Genomic DNA, 25,957 nt, shown 5'->3' on the forward strand with positions numbered 1-25,957 from the left:
CAAAGATGGATGGGAGAAGTGGAGCTCCTGGTCCTTAGTTACTTCTGACCTTCATTGGAAAACCAGGACGGATGTCAGAGAGAGCACCTTGGTGGCAATGAGAGTCAAGATTCCCTTTCAGCCTGGACCTGGTGCTGTGTGGGCACATCAGTGCCAGCTGGGGCTGAACAGTCCAGGGCTTCAGCACAGGGCTGTGCAAGCTTCCCAAGGGGCCTGGCGAGCAGTATGGCTGCATGAGGACTCCCCTGTACTGCGCTCATCAGTCTGAGTCTCAGCAGAGCTAATTATCTTCAGCAGTGTTTCTTTTGGTGCCACAGCACCTCTGCATCAGCAGGGAGGATGGAGCCAGCCCTGCTCCTCTTCCCTAGCTGTCCCACCTTCCCATACAAAACGGCAGGCACGACAGCGCGGGCGCCAAAACGAGAGTGCTGCCGGTCCAGCTGCAGGTGCTGAGGTGAAGGAGGGGCTGTGCCTACTGCACACAACAATGTGTGACCAGGAACGGGCATCCCAAGGAGTCTGGTTGTGAGGAATTCCAATGGGAAACCCCCTTCGGCGGCCTTGGCTCACCATTAACTGGTGCAGGACCCGAACCTTGCCAGTTGCTCCATGCCAAGCTTCTCCCTGGACAAGTGGGTCACCCAGCCCAAGCCCTGAGCCTGCTCCCAGCCCATCTCTCGGAGCCCCCTCTGGGGAGCGCCATTCCCTCCTTCGGGCCCTGCGGCCTCCGAGGCCGCTCCCGCGCTATTCTTCCACGCGGGGCCGCCCGCGGGCGCCTTCGCACCTCGAGGATTTCGGCGGGCCGGGGCGGCAGCGCCTGGAGGGAGCGCGTTGCGGGGACGGGGCAGAGGCAGCGGCACAGCAGGGCCGGGCCGGGCCGGGCGGGGCGGGGCGGGCCGGGGCGGGGCGGTCGCCGTAGGGCACGGGCGGGTCCCGGGGCGGGGCGCGGGTCCCGTTCACATCCGGGCAACGCTCGGCGGACGTGGAGCACGCGGGCGGGGCGGTGGCGCGTGGGGGCGGCGGCGCGGCCAATCAGCGCCGCGCTCTCATCGGTGCAAACAGGAGCACAATGGAGCGAGCGGCGGGCGCGCTGCAGCCAAGCTTGGCGCGAGCGCCGCGCGGCTGACGGGCCGGCCGGCCAATGGGCGGCGGCGCGCGGCTCTGGGCAGCCAATGGGCTCGCTGCGGGGGCGGGCCCGAGCGAGGTTAGGGTGTCCTTGCTGGGCGCTGGGCTAAACTTCACCAAATAAAAGCTGTTCGTGTTGGGGCGGCTGCGGAGCCATTTTGGGTAAGTTCTGCCCCGAACTTTGGGTTCGCCCGCCTGGCGGGGCCGGCGCGGCGGTGGGGCTGCGCCAGGGCGGCGCTATGAATGAACGCGGCGGCGGTGGCGCGGGCCGCGGAGCGGGCGGGGGCCGGGGCGGCCGCCGGCCCTGTCATGGCTCCGGCCGCGGGGAGGGGCGGCGGTGCCCCCGGGTCCCTCCGCGCCGCCCTCCCCCGCCCCCCGGGCCGCGGCAGCGCGGGGGGGCCGCGGCCCGTCTCGCCGGCCTTGCCGTTCGCCCCCGACCGGGCCTCGCCGGCTCTGGGCCGGCAGCGCTGGGCCGGGCGCCCCCGGCAGCGGCGGCGGGTCCCGGGGAGGTCGGGGGCGGAGGCGGGGCGGGCTCCCCATGGTGCTGAGCCGAGGCTCCTCCCGGCCAGGGAGGGGGAAGCGGCCCCCCCCGGGTGCGGGGTATCGGAGCCCGCCCGCAGGGCGCAGTTCCCCTTTGGCATCTCGGCTGCGGTGCTCGGGAATATCAATAATTAAGTCTTTAAACTTGGCGGTCGGAGGGAAGCGGGTCCCTTTGCGCGCTGGAGGCCCCGGGGTGCGGGCTGCCCGCTGCCGGGTCCCGCCGGGCCGGGGCGCGGGGGGGGGATGCGGTGGAAGGGCCGCTCCCGCCGCGCCGGGCCACGGACTCGTCCCTGTCAGCGCGGTTCCGTCCCGCTGCGCGCGGAGCAGACGCGGATCGGTTGTGACATCGCAGCCATGTCACAACAGAGGCATCGCAGTCACAGGAGAGCCGCGTCTCGCCGCAGTCATCGCACCCGCTGCGGGTCGGTGGCCGCGCCGTGGGGCTCCCCTGTGCTCACCAGTGGCGTTCACTGGTGGTGGAGGTGGATTTTAGCCTTGGTCGATGAGGTTTGTAGGATGAAGGCTGTGAGAGACACGCACGCAAATACGGGAGGAGGAAGCAAAATCGTCAGCTCGGGTTACTGCTGCCAGCGCGCACCCGCCCGAGAGTGGGTCTCCCCCTGATTGTCAGCTTGCCTGCTGACAACTGCACTGAACTCGCAGTGAAGTCGGGGACCGCGGGTCCAGGCCGGCTGCCTCAGCACATGCAGAGCTGTTTCTGCCTGGTCTGCTGCTGATATGGTAGAGTATTTTGGTAATTTTGCTATGAAAAATGCTTGCTTTGTTTCCTCAGGGAGTCCGGATGCTTCTAGCCAAAAGCCCAGTCTTTTTTCTTGTTTACGTCCTGCTCAGGAAATGCAGCAAATATTGATGGTGCTGGAGAATGAGGGGAGACGGACGGAGATGGTTGGCTGTGCTTGTGTAGTGTCCGATGGGACTGGGGAGAAGCCTCCAGCACCCCTCTGCTGGCACTGGCCTCCCTGGCATGGGGCTCCTGGGGGGCAGAAAGATGCTGTTAGCTTGTTAGATGTTTATCCGTGACCCCTTCATTTGCAGAGTATCTTTTTAAGTGCTGTGGGGTCAGTTGGATTAGAGTGTTGCCAGAGGAGAGGAAGCACTGAGTTCTCAGAGGGTGTTTTCTGTGTTGTGAAGTGTTGCTGGTGGGCCCTGTTCAGGTGATGGCATGGGAAGAGGTACTGTCTTGCCTCTCCTTGTCTCTTGTTTACCTTCTTCATGCAGGAACTCTGCTGTGCTCCTTTGCAGAGAAATGGTAGTTTTGGTCAAACTGTTGAAGGATGAAGCAATAACAGCAATCTTCCTGGAGTAAGTAGGTTGTTTCTCTCCCAAGGCTTTTGGCCTTGAGCTGGCTTGGTTTTGGTTTAGGGCTGCTCCTGGGCTCCTTTCCTGAAAATTGCTTCCTCTTCTACTACAAAGTAGAAATTTGTTTTTGGGAATGCTAATTCAGCCTGTGTCTCTGAATTGGTACAGCTGCCTGCTCTTGCAGGTCCTTCAGGGGTGCTGGATGTGCTGCTGCACTGCCTTCACTGCAGAGATGTGACAGCATTGGGTGAAGCTCATTGAATGTTGCCCCTCAAGCGCTTCAGGCTGAAAAACACAGTAACTAGGAGAGCTGGATCCTGTCAAAATGTATGTGTGTGCCTTGTGCAGCGGAGTTAAAGTACATGTTTTTATTCTTCAAACAAAAGCTGAAGTCAAGGAGAGGACTTTGAGAATGAGTGATCTTGGTTTGCTTGCACTTTGATGAAGTCTGAAGCCCACCCCGCAGGCATGGCTGTTTGTTCCTGCCTGTTCCTTTATTCTCATTCTTCCCAGCAGAAGCACAGGCTGCCCTGTCCCTGAGGAGGCAGTTGCAGCCCCTTGCAGTATGGGTACCCCGTGTGAATCTGACACTAAGGCAGCTCTGGCAGTCTTTATCCATGCTGCAGCTGTGAATAATGCACATCTCTAGGGGAAGGTGCTATCAGGGGCCTTGTTACTTTGTTCTGAATGCTGCTGTCTAGTTTAGTAGTATATGCCTTTTTAATGGATTGAGTTTACCTCTACCTCTGTTGTCCTCCATGGTGGCCTTAGGGTACCATGCTGCTTGTCTTTGAGCAGCTGGCCCTAGATGTTCCAATGTTAGTCCCAGGGGTCAGTGCTGTGGGTCTTTTTGGGGTCTGTTGATTTCTAGTGGCTTGGTGGATGAGGCTCTCAGAAGAGTGTCTAGTTTTCCTGTCTGCTTTTTATTGCATTTCTTCATCTGGAAGTAAATCTCTGCCCCCTCTCTCCACCCCAAAAGTGTAATCGCAATAATTTTTAAGATCTGGTCTTCCTTGAGTGATCTTTAATATTTTATCAAGAGTTTCTCCAAACACATAAACTTCTACATGTGGGTAATATAAAGAGTTTCACTGTAGTGGTTTGTGTTGTTTCAAGAGGGCTTTGTACAAGCACGTGAACTTGTTTTTGTGTGCTGGGTGACTTTGTGAGACTTGTTTTTTGAGAGGCTGCCAGAGCAGGCCTTTGTGTTTTGCTGTGGTGTCCTGCCCTGTCTGGGCTTTGCACAGATGAGAGCTGGTATCATTCTCATCAGTGTGCAGGAGAAGCTTACCCTCACTAAGGGGGAAGAGCTGATCAGCCTTGTGCTGAGAGCGGTGCTTGGTGCAGGAATGCAGACTCCTGTGTTGGGTCTGGAAAGCAGGCATGCGCGGGGAGCCTGCTCTGAGGCTGTCTTAAAGAGACAATGTCAAGCTCAGTGGTTGGATGTCTCACTGGGCCTTGGGGCACTTAAAAGGGCTTTTTTCATTTCTCCTGCAAGTAGCAGTGAATGCATTTCTCCTTGCTCATCCCCACTTTCCTGCTTGGGACAGTGGAGTCAGCCTCCGGTGTTGGTGGTCCTCCCTGGTGTGTGAAAGCAGAGGCAGAGTGGTTTTTGGAGGCCAACAAGCGCTGTCAAGGGGAGAGAAGATGGTCAGGATGAAGGGGCCTGTATGCAGTGGGGCAGCAATGTTTACTGTGGCAGAGTGTTAGTGACATGCAGGGTTTGTGTGGTGGGTTTTCAGCACCCTAAAACCCATGAAAACAGAATTACCCTTGACTGTGGGAGAGATGTCAGTGCCTGTGTTGCCAAGCGTGGTGGTGGTGGGACCAAAATCCTCTAAGGAAGCGATGTGCCCTGTGCAGCACCTGCTGTGAGTGCCACACTGGGCAGTGCCTGTCCCAACCTCCAGTGATCATCCGGCACCAGCCCCTGGGGAAATAACAGAGCTGGGCAAAGCTGACCAATCTGGAAGCAAAAAGGGAAAAATGTGGTTCTCTGTGTGTCAGCTTGTGGCACCAAGGAGACTCTGATTTTGTTCGTAATATCTCGAGCTGGTGTAATATGTTTTCCATGTGGTAGGACAATGCCTTCAACTTTCCCTTATATGGGAAAATCTGGGATGCAGCCTAGCAATCCACCAATATGTGGCTAATAATTTTTGGCATTGTTATGTTGGATGTGTCCAGTCAGCCTAAGAATTAGAGTATACCTGAGACCCTCTGGCTGGGCTTTAATATTTAAGACCAGTCCCTGGCAGATATCTGGGGAAGGGTTATGACTATGCTCTAGGGAACGCCTGAGTACAACTGGCTGTTTTGGAAGTCAGCTAAAAGCTGGGAGAGTTTATGCCTGAGTGTAGAACTCCTGCTCTGTGCTGCCCTTGGGCCCAGTGCTTAGAGAAGTGCTGGGTTGTGTTAGCATCAGGTGGGACTCACACACAAAGCTTTTGGCACATCCTTTGTGTGAGGACCTTCTCTCTGTGGAGGAAATGCTGCCTTGAGGTGAAGGGGTGCATGCTGTTTCTGTATTGCAGCCTGTTGTCTCCATGGCGTTTTCAGCCTGTAGTGAGTGTAAATCCTTCTCTAACAGGAGCAAAACACTCTTTCAGTCCAGAAAAGAAAATGAGAAGCATGGGAACCAAGTCCCAGTCCCTCTTAGCCTTTCATGTGGGCGCTGGAAATGTGCAGAGGCGTGTTGGGTATGGCTCAGGGAGTGCAGGTGTTACTGTGAGGGTGAGATGTGGCTTGGCCATGGGGTGCCCATCATATTTTCCAGCCCTGGTTTCCCCTTGAGGGATGCTGCTTCATGATTATGAATGTCTGCCCTCTGAGGTACAGCATGCCTTCTGCAGGCTCACCTTTTCCAAAATTCTATGTTGGTTGTTTTGGGATAGTTTGTTTTACTGTGGTGTTTGGGAATTTTTTGGTTTGTGTTTTTCCTGGTAAGATTAAGTTTAGATCTCTTCTGAAGCTTCAGGCACTTGTCTGGTTCTCTCTGCCATTTGGCTCAATTGTGACGGGAATTCTGGGTTGAAATGCAGGTAATTCATTGTTTCCTTTTGGGGTGACTGTGCTGAAAGCAGGGAAGAATTATGCTTGGCAGTGTCAATTTTCAGAGTATTTTCTAAATGTTTGTATAAAAGTGTGGGATCTGTGGAGCCCTGCTTTACATTAGAGTAGGAGACTCTATCAGGGGTCAGTCTGGTGTTACTCTAGGCCCCTGAGCTGGCTGCATGTCCTGTTATAACATGCCTGCTGTTACAGGGGAGGGACAGGTAGGCCGTGGATGGGCAAGGCTATTTCATTCACTATCTGGTGTTGTCCTAAATTACTTGTTTGAATTACAGCCTGAGAGGTCTGGCGCAGGAAAATAACGTCGGGAGGGCAATAGGCATGTGTGGGAGACCCCAGCCAAAAGCCTGGTGAGGAAGGCTGGGGGAAAAGCTGTGTCCCTGTGGCTGTCAGTGGACCTGTGTGAGGAACCTATTGCCTTTAGTGTGAAAACTCCCTGGGATGTAAGATCCTCACCTCTTCCCCCAGGAGATACCTCATTGGCATTTCTTTGAAGGCAGAAGCAGGACTTTACCTAATTGAGGAACTGCTATAGAGTGGTTGCAACTAACAACTCCAATAGAAAGGGAGTTGTGTTCCCTCTCTATTGCACTGGAAATAGGTATTTGTTTTGAGGACATAGTTTCATTTTGCACTTCAACTTACAATGTATGGCTGCCTTGGAAAGTGAATTCCAGCACTTACAATTAGCTACAGGCAGGAACAAGGGTGCTGCAAAGTTGCAGGGGGTTCCACTTCTTTGATATATAGGTAAGTGAAATATTGGTTCTTTAAGAAACATTAATGCCTTGTTATATATGTGCATTGAGGCAGAATTAAAATTAGTCCTAGATACAAGAATAAACATTAGTGCTTTGCTATAGATGTGCTGTGAAAGCTGCTATTTTTATGTGAGCCACTGCCTTGAGTTCTCTAGGTCTTATGCACAGAGCACTTTTAACTCTCAGTCTTTCATCTGCTTTGGTTGAACTTAGAATATACTTTAGATAAAGTGAAGTTTAAGTGTTCGATGTCTGTTAATTGAGGATCCAACAAGAGCCATTTTTGATGACTTAATTAAATGCCTGGTGCATCCTTGCTGTGCACTGTGCTTGCTTAGCCTCGGAAGGAGTGCAGTGGGGTGTGCGAATGCACAGTCCATTGCTCCTATTTGTATGCTTCTGTGCTTGTTGCTTTAGGGCAGGCACAGCCCTGTTTCAGTGATCTTTCTCAGTCCCTGCAGGGTGCCCCTCACCAGAGTATCCGAGCCTTTCCCAGCATGCACTTTGGTGCGTACATAAGAGCAGGTTTCTCTCCTCTGCCGCAGCAGCAGAGGCTTGAGCTCTGTTTGTGTGCAGTGATGGTGGGGGCAGGCTGGCTGAAGCAAGGCTTGTGCTTTCTGTCAAGGTGCTGAGGTTTGTGATTGCAGATTTGTGGGCCGGTCACAGTGACTTCTCCACCTCCTTGCACTGGAGGGTGAGAGTTTCTATCAGAGAATAAAATTGTTGGTTTGGAGTTAGGCCAGTCCCACACTGTGCTTTGAGAGAGAACCAGAGTCCTGAATCCCAAAGGCAAAGGAAGGAGTGTATCACTGTGGGCACAGGCTCCTTGAGGCTTTGGTAGTTGTAATTTCAATTCAGGTGAATTGAGGTGTGACTCTGCAGGCTGTAGCACCTATGTGTTTGAATAGGTACAGCTGTGCCCACATCTGACAGGGCATGCTGTGTGTGGAAATGTGGTTATCTGCAGATACTGCTTTCCAGTTTCTAGACAGGCTCTCCATTGGCTGCTCTGCTGAGTGGAGCAGGGCATTAGGGCTGAGGACAATATTCTTAAACCCTTTCCTGGATCCAACTCTATTTCCTGCTCTTTCTGTTCCCCTTAGCTGGAAGGAGGAACAGACATAGAGCAGAAATGGGTTTCTGGACCCTGTTGCATGATTGTTCCTCCAGAGATGCCTGCTGAAGAAAGGGTTCAGAATATGAGTGGTTTTTCCAAGTACAGAGGGAGAGAAGATATGGAAACCATTTTGGTTTGGACTTGGGACCGGTATGTGCAGTAAGAGTAGGCTAGGACATGGCCTGTGGGAACGGTGTTCTCCTGCTCTGTCCAGGGTTTGCTAACCTGTCTTCTGTGTTGCTTGCATGTCAGAGGAGACTGATGTCTACAGACCTGCCAGGCAAACAGGGACAATAGTTTCCTGGTAGCTTGATGCAGCTGATGCCATGTGCTTGCCTGCTTTCTGGCTGACCCTATGACAGTGGTGCTGGTTGGCCAGGAGTGTCCAGGGCATCTTCTGTATCTGTGCCCTGAATGAATGCAGCTTGAGTCCAGTAGAGATCCACAGCAGCTCTGCCTATGTGCTGTTGGAAGAAGCTCGGTGTGCCCTGGGTTCCAGTTGTGTTTGGAAAAAGGGAGTCTGCAAAGATGGGACTTTGCAGTCAGTGTTGGTGATAGTGGCGAGGCATCCTCTGGCAGGAAGCCCTCCTGCCCATGTGTTCCCTACTCGTGCAACTGTGGCTCTCCAGCCTGGCAAGGTTGATGGTCTTTTCACTGTTCCCTGAGCTGGTCTCTGACTGAAGGGCTTTATGAGCTGAGGCAAGAAGGGGCTACCTCTCCACATGTGCTTTTAGTAGTGTTTCACTTGCAGTGTGTCTGGGCAGGCCTCTGTGTGCTCACCATTTAAAAGGGCTAGTCAAGTGTATTAAAGCATTGTCTATAGCTGAGGAGCTGGCATCACTGAATCCCAAGCATTTGCACAAGAGGAATTGAAGAATTTCTCTTTGGCACTACTCTCAGCCTCCCATACTTCAGTCTTTCTTGGGATGGTGTAAAAGACAAATGCAAGGAAACAGATGATTGAGATGAATGTCTCATTACAGATGGCATCTGAACTCTGGACACTATTCTCTCAAAGTACCTTCTTAGGCCTGGACAACAGCAGATTTTGTCTTTTGCTATTTTGGAATGAGGTTTGCTAGATTTTGTTAGGATGTGCAGGCAGAACAGATGCCATGAGCTATGGGACCTCCCTACAGCATACAAAAACTCTGACTGTGGTTATTTAGGATGCTGTCTTTCTGGGTGCTGAGGAACAGCTTGGCTCCCCCAGTACCTGGCCTTGCTGCAGGCAGGGGTCTGCCAGCCAGCCTTTCTGCCCTGCCCTGGCGTGGGTGGCCTGGGTTTGCAACGCTGGCAGGACAGGTGCAGCCTGTGTGGGTGCAGGAGCTCTTCTCCAACAGGGCAGCATCAGTCAAGCAGCCTCTGTGAGTGGTGTTGGAGCTGTCCTGTGCTTGGGGAACGAGCAGTGTAGCAAAACGTTCTTCTGCTCCTGGGGATCCCTTCTATGTCCCCAGCCTGCGCTGTGTGTGAGAGCACAGACCAAGCTGAGCTTCCTTTATCACCTGTTTTTTGAGATCCCTAGGACCAGGATAAAGTGCTGCTTGGTCCAAAGAAGAGCTGCTCACTTTTCACACACTAAGATGTACCTTGGGGTCGGCCTTCAAGGCCTGTGCTCATAAGCTGTGGTCTGAGATGTGGCCATGGTAGGCAAAGCAAGGCTGGCCTTGAGCTCCCTTCAGGCACTGCACACCCCTTGCCACTCTGCCACCTGTCCACAGATGAGGCATTTGGCAAAGCAGAGGTGTCCATCCTGTTGTGAGGGCCTAGAAATGTTTGAAATGCTAACTCTTTTCCTGTGGCCCAGCTGCTGGTACTTGGCCATACTTCATTCAGTTCCTTGGATGTTTTTCCTTGGGCACATTCCTGTGGGCTACTCGTTAGATGCAGCAGGAGGTTGGCAGGAGGGCACCAACTTTTTCTTTCACCTTTTTTCTCTACCATGGTTATAGCAGAAGAACAATGGGGAATAACTTAGTCAGCAGATCACAGGAGTGAACAGGGATGTGGGGACATCAGGTGAACGACTGGGAAGGTAAGAGTTATCCACTGTGGAGGTCTGTGGCAGGGAGCTTCAATTGGAGCAGACTTTCCTGAAGTCTGACAGAAATTCCTCAAGAAATGATTTTCAGCACGACTGGACTCTGCAGTGGGATCTCCATCACTATGGAGCTGTGGCCAGTGTTGCTGTGCCTTCTCAGCACAAAATCTGATCAGGGTGTCAGATGTGTCCACAGCCAAGTCTTGAGGTGCATTGTGTGTGTTCACTTTTCTCTCCCGATGTCAATGTTGATTTTCTGTCTTTATTCTAGCCTTAGAAAATAGAGGCATTTAGGGTTAGGATTGCCTCTGAGGAGCTGTTGGCAGTGTGGCAAAACTGTTTTCTGACAGCTGGAGTTTGCTGTGCAGGATGTTAACAGCAAGAGAAGATCTGTACTTTCAAGAATGCCAGCTCATTTTTTGGCCATCTACCTTGGGGGATAGTATGAGTTTGGTGTAAAGCTCTCAAACCTTATAAAATGTTCTTTGCATTGGCTAGCTGTCAAGGCTGGCTTTTGTAAACCTTTTTTACTAATAAAGGTTAAATTATGTGCCTAGTGGCTTCTTTGTAAGGACAGTGACCTTGGAGATGGACTTGGACAGCTAAGTGAAGCTTTGGACACTTGTGTGTAAGATATAAAAGGCAGCAGGAAAATGTGCAGAGTGCACAGGCTGCTGGTTTTTGCTGAAACATCTATATCCCTCCTGGTAGCTGGAGAGCAGCTGGATGTTTTGCCCTGATGCAAGAGGCCTTTGAAGCAGCTGACAGTAACCCCTGTGCTCCCTTGAGCCCAGTAATTCATCAGAGGCTTTTTCCTTACACTGCTGGGAAGTCTGGCTCCTCATGACTGCTGGTCCAGGAAGCCAGCAGGAGCCAAGCCTACAATTCTCTCTCTACCCAGGGGTAACAGCCAGGCACTTCAGGGAAGAGAGCCTGCTTCCAGCACTGAGGCTGTGTCCTCAGAGCTTCTTTGCCCATATCCATCTAAAATGTAGTTAGGGTCGTGTTGTCACTCTGACCAGAGGCTTTCTGCAGCCTCCTTGGTAGCTGAAGCACACAAGCATGCTGCCTTGGCATGCAAGGCCCTCTGCCTTGTGAAGGAGCAGATTGGGTGGACCATCCCAGGCTAAGAGGAATTGCCCACCAGACATCTTTTTGGTTGCCAGCAGGCTGGTCATGCTACTGTGTTGAGCTGCAGTGAGCAGTGAGCTTCTGACTCGCAGAGGCCAGGAGAGGGTTGTGAGCTGGCTGCTTGTGGCCTGCACCAGGGTCAGTGGGGTGGGACAGTTGTGCAGGATGCTGTGGAAGTGACACTTGGCCATAGGCTTTATTGGCTTCTGGAGCTTGGCACTCCTGTAGCATGTGGATACAGGTACTGTGCTTTGTTCATTTTAAAGTAGGAAAATAGGTGCTGGGAATGTGATGGATGAGGTGGGAAGGTTTTATGGCCACTGTCACTGTCTGTTCCGTGGACACTCCACTCGTGTCCTTTCCTGTTGGCTTGCTGGTCGGCATGCTGGGGCTGGTGAATAAAGTGGAAGGAAAATTTGGCACTGGTGATGGAAGAATGTCTTGTTAAGATTTGGCAGACTGGGCAGTTAATTTGAGCTGTGTGGTGGCCTGGATTGGATGCCACACTGGACCATATTTGTGTGTAGTGGGTAGCAGAGGTCTGGAAAATGCTACATCAGTGACATGCAGTGGGCTTTGCTGATGTGTCAGGAGCTTGAGCTGGGGATGCTCTTTACAAGGCACATGAATTGTGCTGGTGGGATACTGCTGTGCAGGGAGCCACTGGGACCCCTGTGTGTGCAGGAGTGCTGCACATGTTCTTGCACACCAGTGAACCCTTGCACATGAAATCATGCCTCTTGGCACTGAGGGTGGTCAGATCCCTGTCCCTGTGGAAGTCCACCCTGCTGGGTGCCAGCTACGAGTCTGGGCAAGCTTGGCCTGTCTCCTTTCTCTCTTGGCTGTGTAGGTACTGCATTGTAGCAATTTGGTTTGGTTTTCCTCTGGGTTTTTTTACCTTGCTGATGTCGAGGATTAAAATACACTGCCTGAGGCTTATGAACAACTGTTTGGAGTCAGACTCTTGGCCAGCAGATCAGAAGGCAACAGACACAGTAGGTTTGAGAAACCTGTCTCGCTCCTGCATACCAGGGTAGCAGGATGATGACATGGGAAAGAGCACACAGCTGATGCTGGGTGCATCCCCATGATGGGGAAGGGGGTACAGCTGACACTGGGTGCATCCCTGCTCTGCAGACAGCCACCTTGCAAGGCCTGTGCCGCATGGGAGTAATGTGTCCCCTCATTTTGGACTGTTCATGAAGATGATGAGGGACATACATTTTATGGTGAGCTCAGATATGGTTTCCCTCTCTCTAGCAGCAAGCCGGAGTGCTTCCCTTTGTGTGCATGTCGAATGGCCAGGCATGGCTTTGTGTTCATGCCTTCACCGAACAAATTGAAGGGGTTTCAGCTGTTCTGCTGCTTTCTCTTCCCTTGTGCTGTTTGTCCCTACTCACTACTGTGTTCGCTGGACTCTGAGTGAGCCCTCGGTGCTCAGTCCCCTGGCACTGTGCAGCTGCTGAAGGTCACTGTGGTTATGGTCTTGGATTAGAAGCTGCATTTGAAAACCCTCCAAAAAGGAGCTATTGCTGGTGCTGCCACGTGAGAGTCATGAAATGCAGCTGACTGAAGCTGCATTACCGGGGGCTGTATCCAGCCTGCATGTGCACTCTTGCTTGTTGGGTGCCAGCAGAGCATCCTGTGTGGACAGGCAATGGCACGAGCCCAGGTGTCTCCCTGGGTCTCTGACGTGGCTCTTGCTGTAGGGCTGAGGGCTTGGAGCAGAGTGTTGGTGTTGAACAGGCTTTCTGGAGGGGAAGGCTGTGCGGCATCACCATATTCCTTTTCCAAGGGAGCAAGTGGCAAGGAGGTTGTGGTGATTTATTGCCTGTCTGTCAAAGTCTTGTTGCCTCTTCACCTGTGGGGTGGCAGAGCTGGGTGTCTTGAGAAGGTACTGCAGGTTCGCCATGTACTTTTGGTGTCCTTATCAGCAGATCTCTGGGCTCCCCTTGCCCCACAGAGAACATAGTTCATTCCCCCCCCCCCACCTTCTTTTTTAAAAGATGAGAATATTTTGAATACAGAAAATTGCTTGCAGCATGGCTGTGTCCCTTGGGGCTGGCTGTTGTTGTGATGCTCTGCCCGTCCTGGACATGTGTACCTGCCTGATGCATGTTTGCTCCCTTACTTTGGGTTATTTGGACCTCTGCGTTCTCTCCTTTCCCCCTTTGTTTCCTTCATCGTGCTGTGTGTCCTGCTTAGGAGTGTGGGGCCTGTGCCCTCTTCCCCCTTGGTGCCGTGGAGCAGTATGGCAGCTCTGACATGAAGACCACTTGGCTGCTTGGCAAAGCCTCTCCTGATGGGTTGCTGAGGGAGTCTTGTTTGCTGTCGCTGTGTGAGCAGAGCTGGGAAGCTGATTCTCCGCAGCCTCTGTTTGGGAAGGAGAATGTGTGCTGTGCTGCCTCGCAGTGAGCTTGCAGACTCCACAGCCCCCTGCATCGCTGCTGCTGCTTTTCTCTTGCTAAACTACTGGGTTATTTTTAACTTGGAAAAATTACAACCCGAGATTGGCATTCTCTACCCCCAGCGGAGGGCTGGAGGCAGGATGTGGGGGCGGCACTGCGGAGGCCGGGAATGCGGCGTGCCGCTCCAGCGGGCCCGCTGCCAGCGGCTCTGCCCCCCGCAGCCCTGTGCCTGCCGGGCTGCGCAATGTGCGGCGGGGCTGCTGGTGCCTCGGCACGGATGGAGCTTCAGCCTGGATTCCCATGGCGAAGGCACAGAGCAGCTGCAGACACATAAACAAATCCTGCTGCAGCAGGCTGTGGGGAGAGAGCTGTGCTCTGCCTGCCAGGCTGCTTGCGTGACAGCCTGCAGACAGATAGCTGCTGAGGGGGACTGGGTACCTCCTTCCGAGAGTGTCCTACAGAGATGCTCTGGGGTGATGGAGTGTGCTGTGGAGGAGCAGCTAGCCGGGTTGCTGTTTTGCCTCCTGGAGGAGGCTTTGCTGAACCAGGCAGCCCTCCCTAATTCAACTGGCAGAGAGCTGTTGGGGAGGAGCCGGGAGAGGAGTCACTCTTGTGCCCCTCCCCTAGCTCTGCCTCCGGTGTTTTGCAGGCAGCTGCATTGTCAGTGGTGTCTCCCTTGCCTGGAACTCCCCGAGTGATGGGAGCCCCTCTCTAAATCCGCTGTCAGGGCGGTGTTTCTGCAGAGCCTGTTTTCTATGCAGCCCTCAGCAATGTAGTTGCCTGAGTCCCTCTGGGTTGCAGCAGACCCCAAGTTTCAAGCTCCGGTGGCTCTGCTGGCTGAGACGTGTCTGTGCAGCCCTGCTTAGGAGCAGGGATTGATGAGGTAGCAAGGCTCAAACAGCACCAGAGGACTGCAAACGTGTGTCTCTTTGCTCTTTGGTCTCAGAGAACACTGTTGGCCAAGACAAGCAGAAGAAGAACAGTGCAGGATTCAGGTTCTGCTCTTGGTTTGTCCCTGCCAGACCTGTGAGTCCTTTACTGCTGCTCACCTGCAATGTGGATGCATCAGGTGAGGAGGGTGGCTGGTGCTTGGGTCCTGCTTGGTTGTCCTTGGGCTTTCTGTCTGCCTGACCAACTGCAAAGCTATTGAGGAGGTTCCTCTGATGGGGACGTGCTGCCAGGGCCTGGGGCCTTCTGTTCCAGCTCGCCTGGGAAAGCCTGCCAGTTCCTGTCAGTTCTGATCTGTTGTCTGCTACTCCGTAGCTCTCAGGGATTGGTCACGAGCAGCAGAGGAGCACAGCAAACCTCTTGGCAAGCAATGGCCAGTCCTTATGTCCCTTAGCTGACTTCAGGCAGTTGCAGACACCCTTTCTGGCTCCTTTGGGAATGATTCTCATTTGCTTGTTGAGGCTGGTCCCATACACCCAGCACTCTGATGCCATTTGGCATGACATGCTTTGGGCAGTAAGCTGGTGTGAGGCTCTCCAGGCTGTGGGATGGGGTACACCATGAGATACTGAGGCTGGTCCTCTGCCTCTGAGCTCTGGTCAGGACTCAGAGTTCCTGCCAGAGCAGCAGTGCTGGTGTCTCAGCTCTGCAAAGGCCCAATGTGATGCCTGACCCTGACAGAGAAATTACACAGCTCATGTCATCCCTGTATGGTAGGGAATGGCTATTGGCTACTTCCTTTCCTCAAGGCTGTAGAGTTTATCAGGCATGAGACACTGCTCTGTGTTTGAGCCAAGGGCTCTTCCCATGATGGCAGCAGGTGGTGGAGAGCAGAACAACTCTAGGGCAGCCAGGGCTGGAGTAGCATCTCTTCCCCAAGAGAGCTACTCTGCAGCTTATGTGAGGCAGTGGAGTGTCCCTGCCACTCCAGAGTGGTGTGAACACACAAGGACAGCTGCTAACACTGGCACAGGGATTGATGTGTGGAGCACAAGACAGACCAGGACTCTTTACTTGGAGGACAGGCTTCTAAAAGTTCTCAGCTGCCCTGTTGCCTGGTGCCCTTTGTTGCTGCCTTATGTCTGGCAGGGCTGAGCAGGGCCCTTGTGCTGTGTCTGTGGGAGCTGCCTGCAGTTCTTATTTCTAAGACTTCTCATCAGTCTGTACTGTGACCTCTGCCAGTGTCTGTCAGGGCAGGTTAGTACATCCTCAGGTAACAGTACAGCAAGGCAGTGCTGAGGCACCCAGCTTGCCCATGGCCAGCTGCCATCCATGAGCCTGGCTTGCTGCTGGCCTGCAGGCTGGGCAGCAGGCTGGGACCTGGCACCCCTGACTCATCTCTTTTCCTTCAAGCTGTGCCTGGCCACTGGGGACATGGAGCACTTCTGGAGGCACATTCACAGACCAGACCTGCTTGTCTGAAAATCAGTAATTTCATAGCATGGCTATGCAATTCTGTATCTTCCTGCTTGTACTTCAGGGCTGCATACAAAGTTCTGTGCCTGTTTGAGGTCTGTATTTTCAAGGAACCCTTCTTCTCATCAGAATTACAGGAGGAAGGAGAGAGAAGGGCTACATGATGTTGAGGAGGTGAGCAAGGCTTGCATCCCTCACCTTGAAGGAAGTGTTCCCAGAAGCCTGCTGATAGATGGAGCTTGGACACTTTTTGATGCATCTGTCTCAAAGGAGCTGCTTGCAGTGAGACCTTGTCCTTGGCACCTCCCTGAGCCAGCTTTGTTTGTGCCAGATGCTGCTCCTGCAGCTGGGAAGGGGAGCCTTTGGCTGCAGGGAGCTGGAAGATAAGGTCCTCTTGGAAAGTGTGTATCTCCAGTGGGCTAGTGCTAGGTAGTTTGGGGCATGAGTGAGGATGTGTGGAGTTAGGTGTACTGTATTAGAGCACTTCTCTGGTTTGTAGTAAGCACAGGGGTCTCCAGACTGAAGTGTGGGGTTCCTGTTCCTCTTGAATGTCACTGATGAACCACCCAGGGGTGCTTGCATTCTGCCATATAGGAAAAGGAGCTGGAAAAGCTGCCAGTGTCTAAATCAATGAATCATAGAATAGAATAAGTTAGAAGTAATCTTAGGTTATCTAGTTCCAACCCCTCTGCCATAGGCAGGGACACCTTCCACTAAGTGCACTTTTAGCTGAGAGTGAACAGCTGAGACATGGACCCCAATTTGTGTGTGTCTGTAGTGTCATTATGTGGTCCTGGCTCGCAGTGTGCCCTTGCTTTCCAGGAAAAGTGTCTGCTGCAGGACCTTGTCACTTTAGCAGAGGTGCCATCCCACTGGACCCCACTTGTGCTTCAGGGGATCAGGGGCTCTCACTTCTGGCTGGGGACCTGAGTGTTCAGGACACCTGCTGAGAAGCAGATGTGATCCCTTTGCTGGATTTCTGTCACTTCATTGAGGTATGGAGTGTGTATGTGCAGCATGCTGAGTGACCTGGTTGTGTCATTGAATGTCTGCCACAGGTATGGGCTGAAAACCAGAACTGAAGTGTACTGAGTGGAGTCTCCTCTGGAGATACTTAAAACCTCCCTGGACACAATCCTGTGAGACCTGTTCAGGGTGAAACCTGCTTTATCAGGGGACTTGGATGAAGTGATCTCAAGAGATCCCTTTGAATTCCAGCCATTCTGGGATTCTGTGTCTACTGTAGTTGGCAGTGTCCAAGGCTGTTTCCTGGTTCTGCTCTTTGCTGCAGCAGCTTTGGAGGGGCTTGAATGCAAAATTCCTATTTAGCAAGGGCAAAGAAAGAGTGCACGTTTTCCAAATGGGTTATCACCAGTGTCTTTGGCACATAGGTGGACATGCCCCACAGGCCTGTTGGGTGCCCCTTGTCCTTCCAAAGGTGGCTTGTGAGCTTTGCTTCTTTTTGAGTCCCAGGTCCTGTTGTGCTTGGAGAAAGCCACATGGCCCTTTTTATTTGCCCTTCTGAAGGGGATCATTAAGGGTGTTGATTTTTGTTTTAACTCCACTTGTTTCCTAGCTGCAGCCTATTTTCTATAGATAAAATCAGTGCTTTTTCCCCTTTGAAGAAGGCTGTCCACCTGCCTCTTGCAAGCAGCTGAACGTGGCACTGTGCTGCAGGAATGTGCTCTAATAAAGTAAAAAAAAAATGCTGCTGTTCTGAATAAGATGTGTTCTCGGGTAAATGCCATTAGTTTCTGCAGATGCTGAGGCCTCTGCTTTCTCTGGGTTTGTGGCCCTTTTGCTTGTTGGTGACAATGACCTGGTGGCACAGACAGGGCTGTGCTCATGTTGCCCCAGGGCACCTCCAGTGCTGAGCTGGCCTGGGGGAGCTTCTGAGCTACAGCCAAGGCATGTGGACATGTGCTGTGGGTTGGGGGGACCTGTCGCCTGAACTGTCAGAGAAGAGAAGGGAGGACAGGGCTTGAAGATAATACAGACCCTGGAAGTAAAGGCAAAACAAAATTAGGATTGCATTCAGAGCTGCTGACCCCCATCTTCATCACCATGCTGCAGATGTGATTTCCCTTCAGGAAAGGAAAGTTGCTCTTTGGGTAAAAGCTATGAATAAAACTTCCTTTCTGAAGTGCCTTGATGGTTTTGTGACTGAGGGGCTGCTAGGACATCTTGAGACAAAGAATGTTTGAAGGGATATTGGTGGAAGTGTGCCATGGGAGAATGCCAGAGATTGCTTTCAGAGATTGAGCTCTGTGTATCTGAAGTCATCTGTGGACACAGTCCTTGGCAGTGGTTGTGTGGGGATCTTGGGAGCACATGCAGGTTTTGGAGAGAGGGAAAGTTTGAGGCAAGTCTGAGTGTGTCCCCAGGGGAAAGATGGGGCAGCCCTGGACTGTGCCATGTGCTTTACAGGTTTTGAGGGCTGTTTCACAGTTTCCTGTGAACTGAATCAAAGAAGTTTGGAATAGAATCAAAGTAGTTTGGAAAGGATCATGGAGCCCAACTATAAATATAACATGGCCAAGGCCACCACTCAACCATGTCCCCATGTGCTAAAGCCACATGTCTTTTAAATCCCTCCAGGGATGCTAACTCCAGCACTGCCCTGAGTAGCCTGTGCTAGTGCTTGACAACCCTGTTGGTGAAGAAATTTTCCGTAATCTGTAACCTAAACTTCCCCTGGTGCAATTTGGGGCCATTTGTTCATATCCTGCTACTCAGTAGAAGAGTCCATCTCGATCCATGCTCATGTCAGGGAGCTGTAGAGTGTGAGCAGGTCCTCCCTGAGCCTCCATTTCTCCAGGCTGCTCTCCCCCAGCTTACTCAGCCACTCCTCATCAGACTTTTGCTCCAGATCCTTCCCCAGCTCTGCTGCCCTTCTCTGGATTTGTTTCCTGAACAAAGGTCCCTGACTCAAAGGTTTGAAGGTCTTTCTTGTTACAAGGGGCCCAACCACTGAATCCAAGCTCCATCCCTCTGCATCATTCCCCCCAAAGTGGTCATCCTTTTGGGACCTTGAGAACTGGTCCTGTTTGACTGACCCTTACCTGTGTTATATTACAAGGAGGAACACCTTTTTGGCAGGTATTTTGGTAATTAATGGAATTACATTGGGGATTTAGCCTTTTTGGGGGATGCACTGCAAAAACCAGATGGAGTTTGAGATGTGAGAGCCCACCAGCAGTCTCCTTAAAGGCAAGGAGAATGTAAACTGAGAGCAGCTTGAATGGTGCAGATGCATCCCCCTTCCTGCTCTTGGAATACATAACCTGTGGGCACAGTCCCCTTTGCTTGTTAACACATGCTGTGTTTTCAGCTTGCTGGCTGTGGAGACTGTTGGATTTGTGGGCCAGTCTAATTTACAGCTCCTTTCCACAAGATCTGTTTTAATGTAATTCAGTCTTAGGTGGTGGTGTTGCTCTTTGTGATGAAGCTCCTCTGTGCAGCTGGAATAATTCTTGTCTAGCTCTCACTGTTCTGCAGTGCAAATCTGTGCAGCACCTCAGGCAGGCTCTTTTAAAGGTTTCAACAAGAATGGTACTGTTTTTGAGAAAGAGGTTACAGATTTTTGATCTTTTACCCATCCTTGTAAAAGTTCAGCCAGCCTCAGCACACCATCAGCCACTGAAAACAAACATTTGATTTTTAAAAGTTGTTTTTGTTGCTCTACTCTATTCCCTTTGCACCTGAATGAAGAAGGGCAGGTGGTAGAGGTTCAGATTTTTCAGGTGTGGATTTTTTTTTTAATTGGTTTGGTTTGGTTTTTTTCCTCTCAGGGAATTTTAGGGAATTTTCTTCCATTTGTGGCCTAAGAGATGATAACGAGGATACATACAAGAGACAAAAGAAGGGGCCAGGATGGCGGGGTGCAGCTGGCTGTAGGGCTTTCTTTTGGGAAGGGCAGAGATACAGGTGAGGGGCTGGGCTGGGCTCAGCTCTCGCCCTTGGGCTCAGAGGTGACACGGGCAGGCTGCTGCCCTGGGGACAATTTGCTGCCACCGCGGAGTTCTGCCCTGCGCTGCTTTCTGCTCACCGGGGCTGAGCTTCAGCTGCTGAACTGGGACCTGTCCAACAGCCAACCTCACGGGGAAGGGACTCCGGCCCCATTCCCGGAGGGAGCGTCCGTGGCTGCCTGTGGGAGCCGCCTGTCTCTGCCCAGCCCCGCTGCTCTCTGCCGCTGTTCCGCTGCTCCAGCTGCCTTTGCTGTGCTTTAACCCGACAGCCCGAGCCTGCCGGGGCCCCTGCAGCTTCTGCCCCCGCCTGGGGCTTAGTGCTTCCCTTCGATTTGACACCTCCGGGGATCTGCTCGCCTCTGCTGTTCCAGCTGCTGCCAAGGTTCCTGCTGCAGTCCACTTCCCCAGCCGGAGGTGCAGCGGGCCCTGAGGGCTCCAAAGGCAGCCCCTTGTGCATCCCTTCCGCCAGCCCGGCCGCCATTGCCGTGCGCAGAGAGGCGGCCGAGCTCGCGCCACAGCGCCCCCTGCAGCCCCGGGGGAATCATTGCCCCACCCTGCCCGGCCGGGAGCCACCAGCGCCCCTGCTGGCTGTGCCCGGAACTGCACCGCAGGGGAAGGGGCCTGCAGCCGGGACAAGGCCGGCCCTGGGGCTCTGCGTCTGCTCGTCGGTGCTGCCGCCTTGGGGTTGGTTTGCCACGTTATACACACACACACGCTAGCAAGGAATTGCTATTCCTCTTCTGGTATCTTTGCCTGAAAGCCCTGTCATTTCAAAGTTATAAGAATTCAGATGGAAGAGGGTCATATTCTCCTTTCCATGGGAAGTTCCCGCCTTCTTTGACAGACACCTGTCTTTCAAACCACAGGCTTTGTGTTGCTTTAAATGGAGAAATGTCTTTCTCTGTCTCTAGCTTTCCTTTTCTTGGGAATGGGTAGACATGGCCCTGAAGCCATGCAGGCAGACCTGAAACTTTTTCTAGCATTAGCATGGGTCTCCTACCATTTCCTTCTGGTAGCCCCTTCCTGTCTCTGTCTGCATCTCCAGGCTTTCTCTCAAACTTAGCTCTTTCCTTCTGGAGAAACTCTAGAGAAAGCTGCTGAGCCACTTTTCAGACCAAAGGTTTCTCTAAGCCCCAGTCTTTTCGCAGGCCCCCACTTTGCTTTGGCAGCCCATTGCCATCCCTGTTTCAGTTGTATGTTAAGGCTTCTTCTGTCCATCAATGTTACTCTGAACCTAATTTTATACCTGAACCTTTTGACAAGAATTGCTGTACAAAAGGTGATTCCCAGACAAGGGCTTCTGACAAACTAAAATAATCTTTGTCATACCATTTCTAACCCTGTTCCAAATGCAACCCTTAGCTTTCACTTTCTGTCAGTCTCAGCTGTAGTTCTTGCTTTCCATCTGAGCCTTAGAGCTGGAAATCCGGATAGAGTTCTTCCAGCCCATGGATCTTGGCAGCCCCCACTTGGTTTTGGCAGCCCTTTTCCTGCCACAGTCCAAGTGCAGCTTTAGGCTTTGTCCCTCTCACAGCCGTAACCCTAATCCCGGCACTGGTTCTCATATTCCACAGAGCAATTGAAAAGGCCCCACAACCATTGCCTGGATGAAAACTGACCCAGCCCAGCTGTCCTGCCAGCTCCTGCTTGGCTTTTGAAGCCTGGCTCAGCTGTAAGCTTTGGCTTTTGCTCAAGCTTCTTATTTTTTGTGAAGAACTGCAGGGAAGACTCCCAGCCCATGGCTCACACCAAAGCTTTCACTCACCCTGGGACTCTGAGCTGCTCTCACTTGGGTTTGGCAGCTTTCAGCAGAAAGTTTACTGCTTTCAGCTTTGCTGCAGCAGTAACAGTGTGCATTCTGCTTTTGAGCCTGACCCTGTGCTTGCCTGTGGGCTGTGAGGAAGGGATATAAGGAAGGATCCACAGCCATTTCCTGGCAGAAGGGGATCCACATGGGTCTCTTAGCAGCCCCTCTCCCCAGGTATCATGTAACCTTTCCTTTCAGTCCAAACCCTGACCTGAGCTGTTTTCCAGCGGAACTGTAGGGAACCTTCTAAAACATTTCCCAGGCTGGTCTCTTTATATTTTGCCATCCCTTTCCAGCCCCACATGAGTGCTAGACTCTGGACCCTTGTGCTGGTTTTCCAGCAGAGCCTTAGCTAAGCTCCCAAGCCTTTTCCTAATGAAGGCTTTTTCCCAGGTAAGGCCTTGTGCAAGTCCTTCTTTGCTCAGGTGAGCTCTGCTGCCTCTGCATTTCTGTTTTTTTTTTTTTTTTTTCCTTAGCCATAGCCCTGATTTTCCTGAGAAGCTGTAGAGAAGTTTTCTACCAGTTGCCTGGACCAGTGTTTCCTCCCAGTACAGCGTTCTTGGAAGCTGCCATGTTCTTTTGCAGCCCCACTCCAGCTCCAGCTCTGGACTTTGTTTGTCTCAGCATTATCCCAACCCTAATCTTATTGCCAAGGTCATTTTTCAGGAAGGTGTCTGCAAACTCAGGTCTTTAACAGCCCTACTTTCTTCTGGTGGGCCCTTTCTGACCCCTCTCAAGCTATGAATTTTGGCTTTCCTTCAGCCCTAATCTTAATTTCACATGTGAAGCCCAGCCAAGGGCTGCCAGGGGAGGTTTCTCTCAGGCCAGGTGTTCTGTGCCATCACAGTGCTGTTGCAGCCCCACTCCCACAGCTGCCCTGTTGTGCCCATGGAGTAGCTGTTCCCCAGGCTTGCCAGATGCACAACAGGGTTGAGCTGGGGTTTCTTAAAATTTTTTTTCTGCATATTTCTGGATTTTTTTTCAAGTCAGAAAACTACTGTTTCAAAGTCAGTCAGACAGGGATTGGGCAACATTAACTCACTTTTCCCCTTCCTTCTTGTTTGCTTCATGGGGATGCCAGGCAGCCATGCCTTTTGTCAGCAGGACTGTTGAAGGATGTTAGCACACGCTGGCTGCTCTGTCCCAGTTCTGCATCCAAGCTTCAGATTTGATTCTGGCATTGCTACTTGCATGCAGCATTGGTGGGCAGGATTATTCCTGTGGAAGAGCTGCCTACAGAAGTTCAGTTAACAGTGCTTGTTAGACCTTCACTGGGGTATTTTAATTTTGAGTGTTTCCATCAGTGTCCTTTAAATATCCTCCTGAGATGTGAGATGGTGTGGTCGAAACACTGCAGAATCCATGGGCACCCCAGACATCAGGCTTCTGGAGAGAGGGAGAGGGGCTGCTTTGGGAGGTGGGCACCAGATGCTTCTGCTGCTTCCCTGGCTGGAGGCACTCGAGTCTGGAGCTGACATCTTGTGCTGCTGTAAGGAACTTCCTTATGGACACAAATAGTTTTTCAGCCTGTAAAACAGTTTTAGGGATCTCATGTGGCTTTTAGAAGTACCCTGTGAAGATTTGATGGGAAAGGAGCCAGGAGCACATTGCTGAGTGCCTGTGGTGAGGGTATGAGCTCCGATGCAGGCTGCCCCTTGGCCAGCAGTGCTGTGTGCCCCCTGCACCAGGGCTGCACCTGCTCCCTGCTGCTCTGCAAGGAGGGCTGGCACAGGTCAGGACTGAGCCTTGGGTGGAGAATTTGTGCATTTTATATTTTCCTGTAAAAACTGCAATCTGGAAAATGGTTTCAAAAAAGCAAGTCTGAGGTTTAAACTTCTTGGAAACATTTTCCTTTCCTTTGGATAAGCAACGAAGAGAGTGTAGAACAAGCTGTCAGGCCATCCTCCCCCCAGGCTGGGCGGCCAGCACGCTGCCCCCCCGGCCCAACAGCGCTCCCAGAAAACTGAAAATAATTGGTATTTCCTATCCTCAGGGCAATTATTTGATCCTCTGCAGCTGATCTGAGCTATTCTCAGAGCTAGCAGCTGGCCTGGGCAGGGTCCTGGGTGGGGGAACCCAGACTGGGTTCAGGAAGGAGCTCTGTCAGCAGCCCTCAGTGCAGGGCTCCTGGGGCGCATACTCTCCTGCAGGTCATGTCCCACCTGTGCAGGCTCACTTGTGCTGCCATTCCCCAAATGATCTGCATCTGGGCAACCTTCACACAGAGCTCACTGTTATTGTCACATAAGGTGATAAATATTAGAAATTATTCATTCTTCTGTGGCAACTTAAACACTGACACTTTTGGAGCAGGGTTGTTGGGCTGACACGTTAATGTTTGTCTAGGAGCTTTGTGCAGCTGGACCTGTTCCATCAGGATTTCCTTCTGGTTGCTCGCAGCCTGCAGGCAAGGAGGTGTGTGTTGCAGCATCTTCCCAGCCAGATTGAAGTAGCAAAACAATGAATGCTACTTGCTGTGGTTACAGATTGCTAACTATGTTGTATGTAAATTTAATCAATATTAGAGAGTATTGTTTGAGATTCTGTTGTCTTTAACGTTTCAAAACCTGGCCAAGAATATGCATATCACATTAAATCAGGGGATTTCTTTCAGCTGTGGATTTGAGACTGCTGTGGGATGTGTCTGAGGTTCTCTGAGATCTGTTTGTGGGCCAAGGGGGACCCTGAAGAGCTGTTGTTTCCATGCCGTGACAAGTTGCAGGCACGCTAGCATTGTAACTATTTTTGCAAACCACATGCTAGGATTTCTTGTTGTCCTGTGGCAGTTTGTCTTGGATTTCCTGCTTCCAGCACTGTGACTTTACAATGCTTTATTACAGGCTCAGCACTGGGGGTTTCTCTGTGGAGCTCACATGCCATGGCAGTGACTGTGTGGGACACACTGCAGTGGGTGCACATGGTGACACTGGGACCTGCTCAGAGGGTGCTGCCTCAGATGCCTCTCACCCAGCCTGCTGTGGCCCAAGGACTTCTCAGATCAGATGGTAACCCTGATGTTTCAGACATGTTCAGCTCTTGAGGCAAATGTGGGCCTGAGAACAAAGTGTGCTGGGTTAGCCTGGTGCTGTGCTAACACTGCTGGATAGTCAGACTCACAGAGGGATGGTGAAATGTTATTCTGAGCTGGTCCTTGCTCTGGGCTGGCAGTGTGGATAGGGATGTGCTTCCAGAGGCTTGTTAAAAAGCCAGGGATACTTTCTCATTGGGAGAGCACAGTTGGAGCTCAGCACAATTGGAGAAAAGAGGCTGAAAGTTGTTTTTGGTAGGGCTGGGTACCTCCTCTTGGCAATGTGCTCTGAAGTGAGGTGCAGTGGGTCCCAGGATCCCTCCTGCTGGACAAGCTGATCTGGTGAGGAGCTCTTCCCTGGGGTACTGATCACTCTGAGCCTTCTCCAGCCTCCTGAATTCGCCCCGTTTGCTCAGTCATGCCAGCCCTTGCAATCGCTGGATGTGCTGGTCACTCCAAGCAGTTTTGGTTTGGATTTTCCTGAGAATCGAATGCAGAAAAGGGTGAGGGCTGTGCTTTTTCTATCTTCAGCCCTCTCTCACCTCAGGCTGGCCTTCCTGAAAGCCCAGCCCTTGGTATGCAGAGCAGCAGGAGAGCCAGGATCCATCACATGCAGCATTCCTCCTGCTTTTGCACCATGGGGCTGCCTGTCTGCTCTTTTAGCCCCCTGTACAGGATAGAAATAAACATTCAATGTAAAATAGTATAAAGACAGGAGTAAGGTAGATGCAGAAAGCCAGGCTTCCTGTCCCAGCACTGTCCTTCAAGGGAGCTCGGGACAGAGCTGGCAGAGGAGGCTCTCTGAAGCACAGAGGAGCAGACCATGCTGTGTGACATATGGACAGCCCCAGTAGGAGCTTTGGTGTTGAATGGTGCCATAGCTTGGCTGTTAGAAGATGTCTGAGTAGAATAATCAGGAACTGAGGCTGGGGTGTCGCCTGGGCAGCGAATTTCAAGAGAACATAGTGGTTGAGAACAATGGAGGAAGGTGTGAGGAGAACTGCAGCTCGTGTGAGCTGGCCTCTTTGAGGAGGTTTGATGCTGTCAAGGTATTGTCTAAGCACCTCTTGCTTCATTTCTATGCTTCAGAGCTTTATAGGAGCCAGGAAGGATGTGTTGCCTGTGCACTGTGAAATCCTTGCCTGGCGTGTGAGGCTGTGCTTGCAGAAGTGTACGCTGCTGTGGGTTGCTGAAGGAACCCATGGGACACCCAAGACAGTGATAGCAGGGGGCAGGTGTCAGGGCAGAGCAGGAGCCTCTAGGAGCAAGTCCTAC

General features: G+C 52.2%; 1 protein-coding gene across 1 annotated transcript in view; it reads left to right on the plus strand.

Moving 5' to 3' along the window:
- The first annotated feature begins 1,121 nt into the window (after nucleotides 1–1,121).
- CHD6 (chromodomain helicase DNA binding protein 6) overlaps nucleotides 1,122–25,957 on the plus strand; it is a 101,054-nt gene continuing 76,218 nt past the window's right edge. The window contains exon 1 of the mRNA XM_058814436.1: nucleotides 1,122–1,287. The gene's annotated coding sequence lies outside the window, so the exon portion shown is untranslated. The remainder of the gene's footprint in view (nucleotides 1,288–25,957) is intronic.

This window comes from Ammospiza caudacuta, chromosome 15 (genome assembly GCF_027887145.1).
Source record: "Ammospiza caudacuta isolate bAmmCau1 chromosome 15, bAmmCau1.pri, whole genome shotgun sequence".
Classification (NCBI taxonomy): Eukaryota; Metazoa; Chordata; class Aves; order Passeriformes; family Passerellidae; genus Ammospiza; species Ammospiza caudacuta.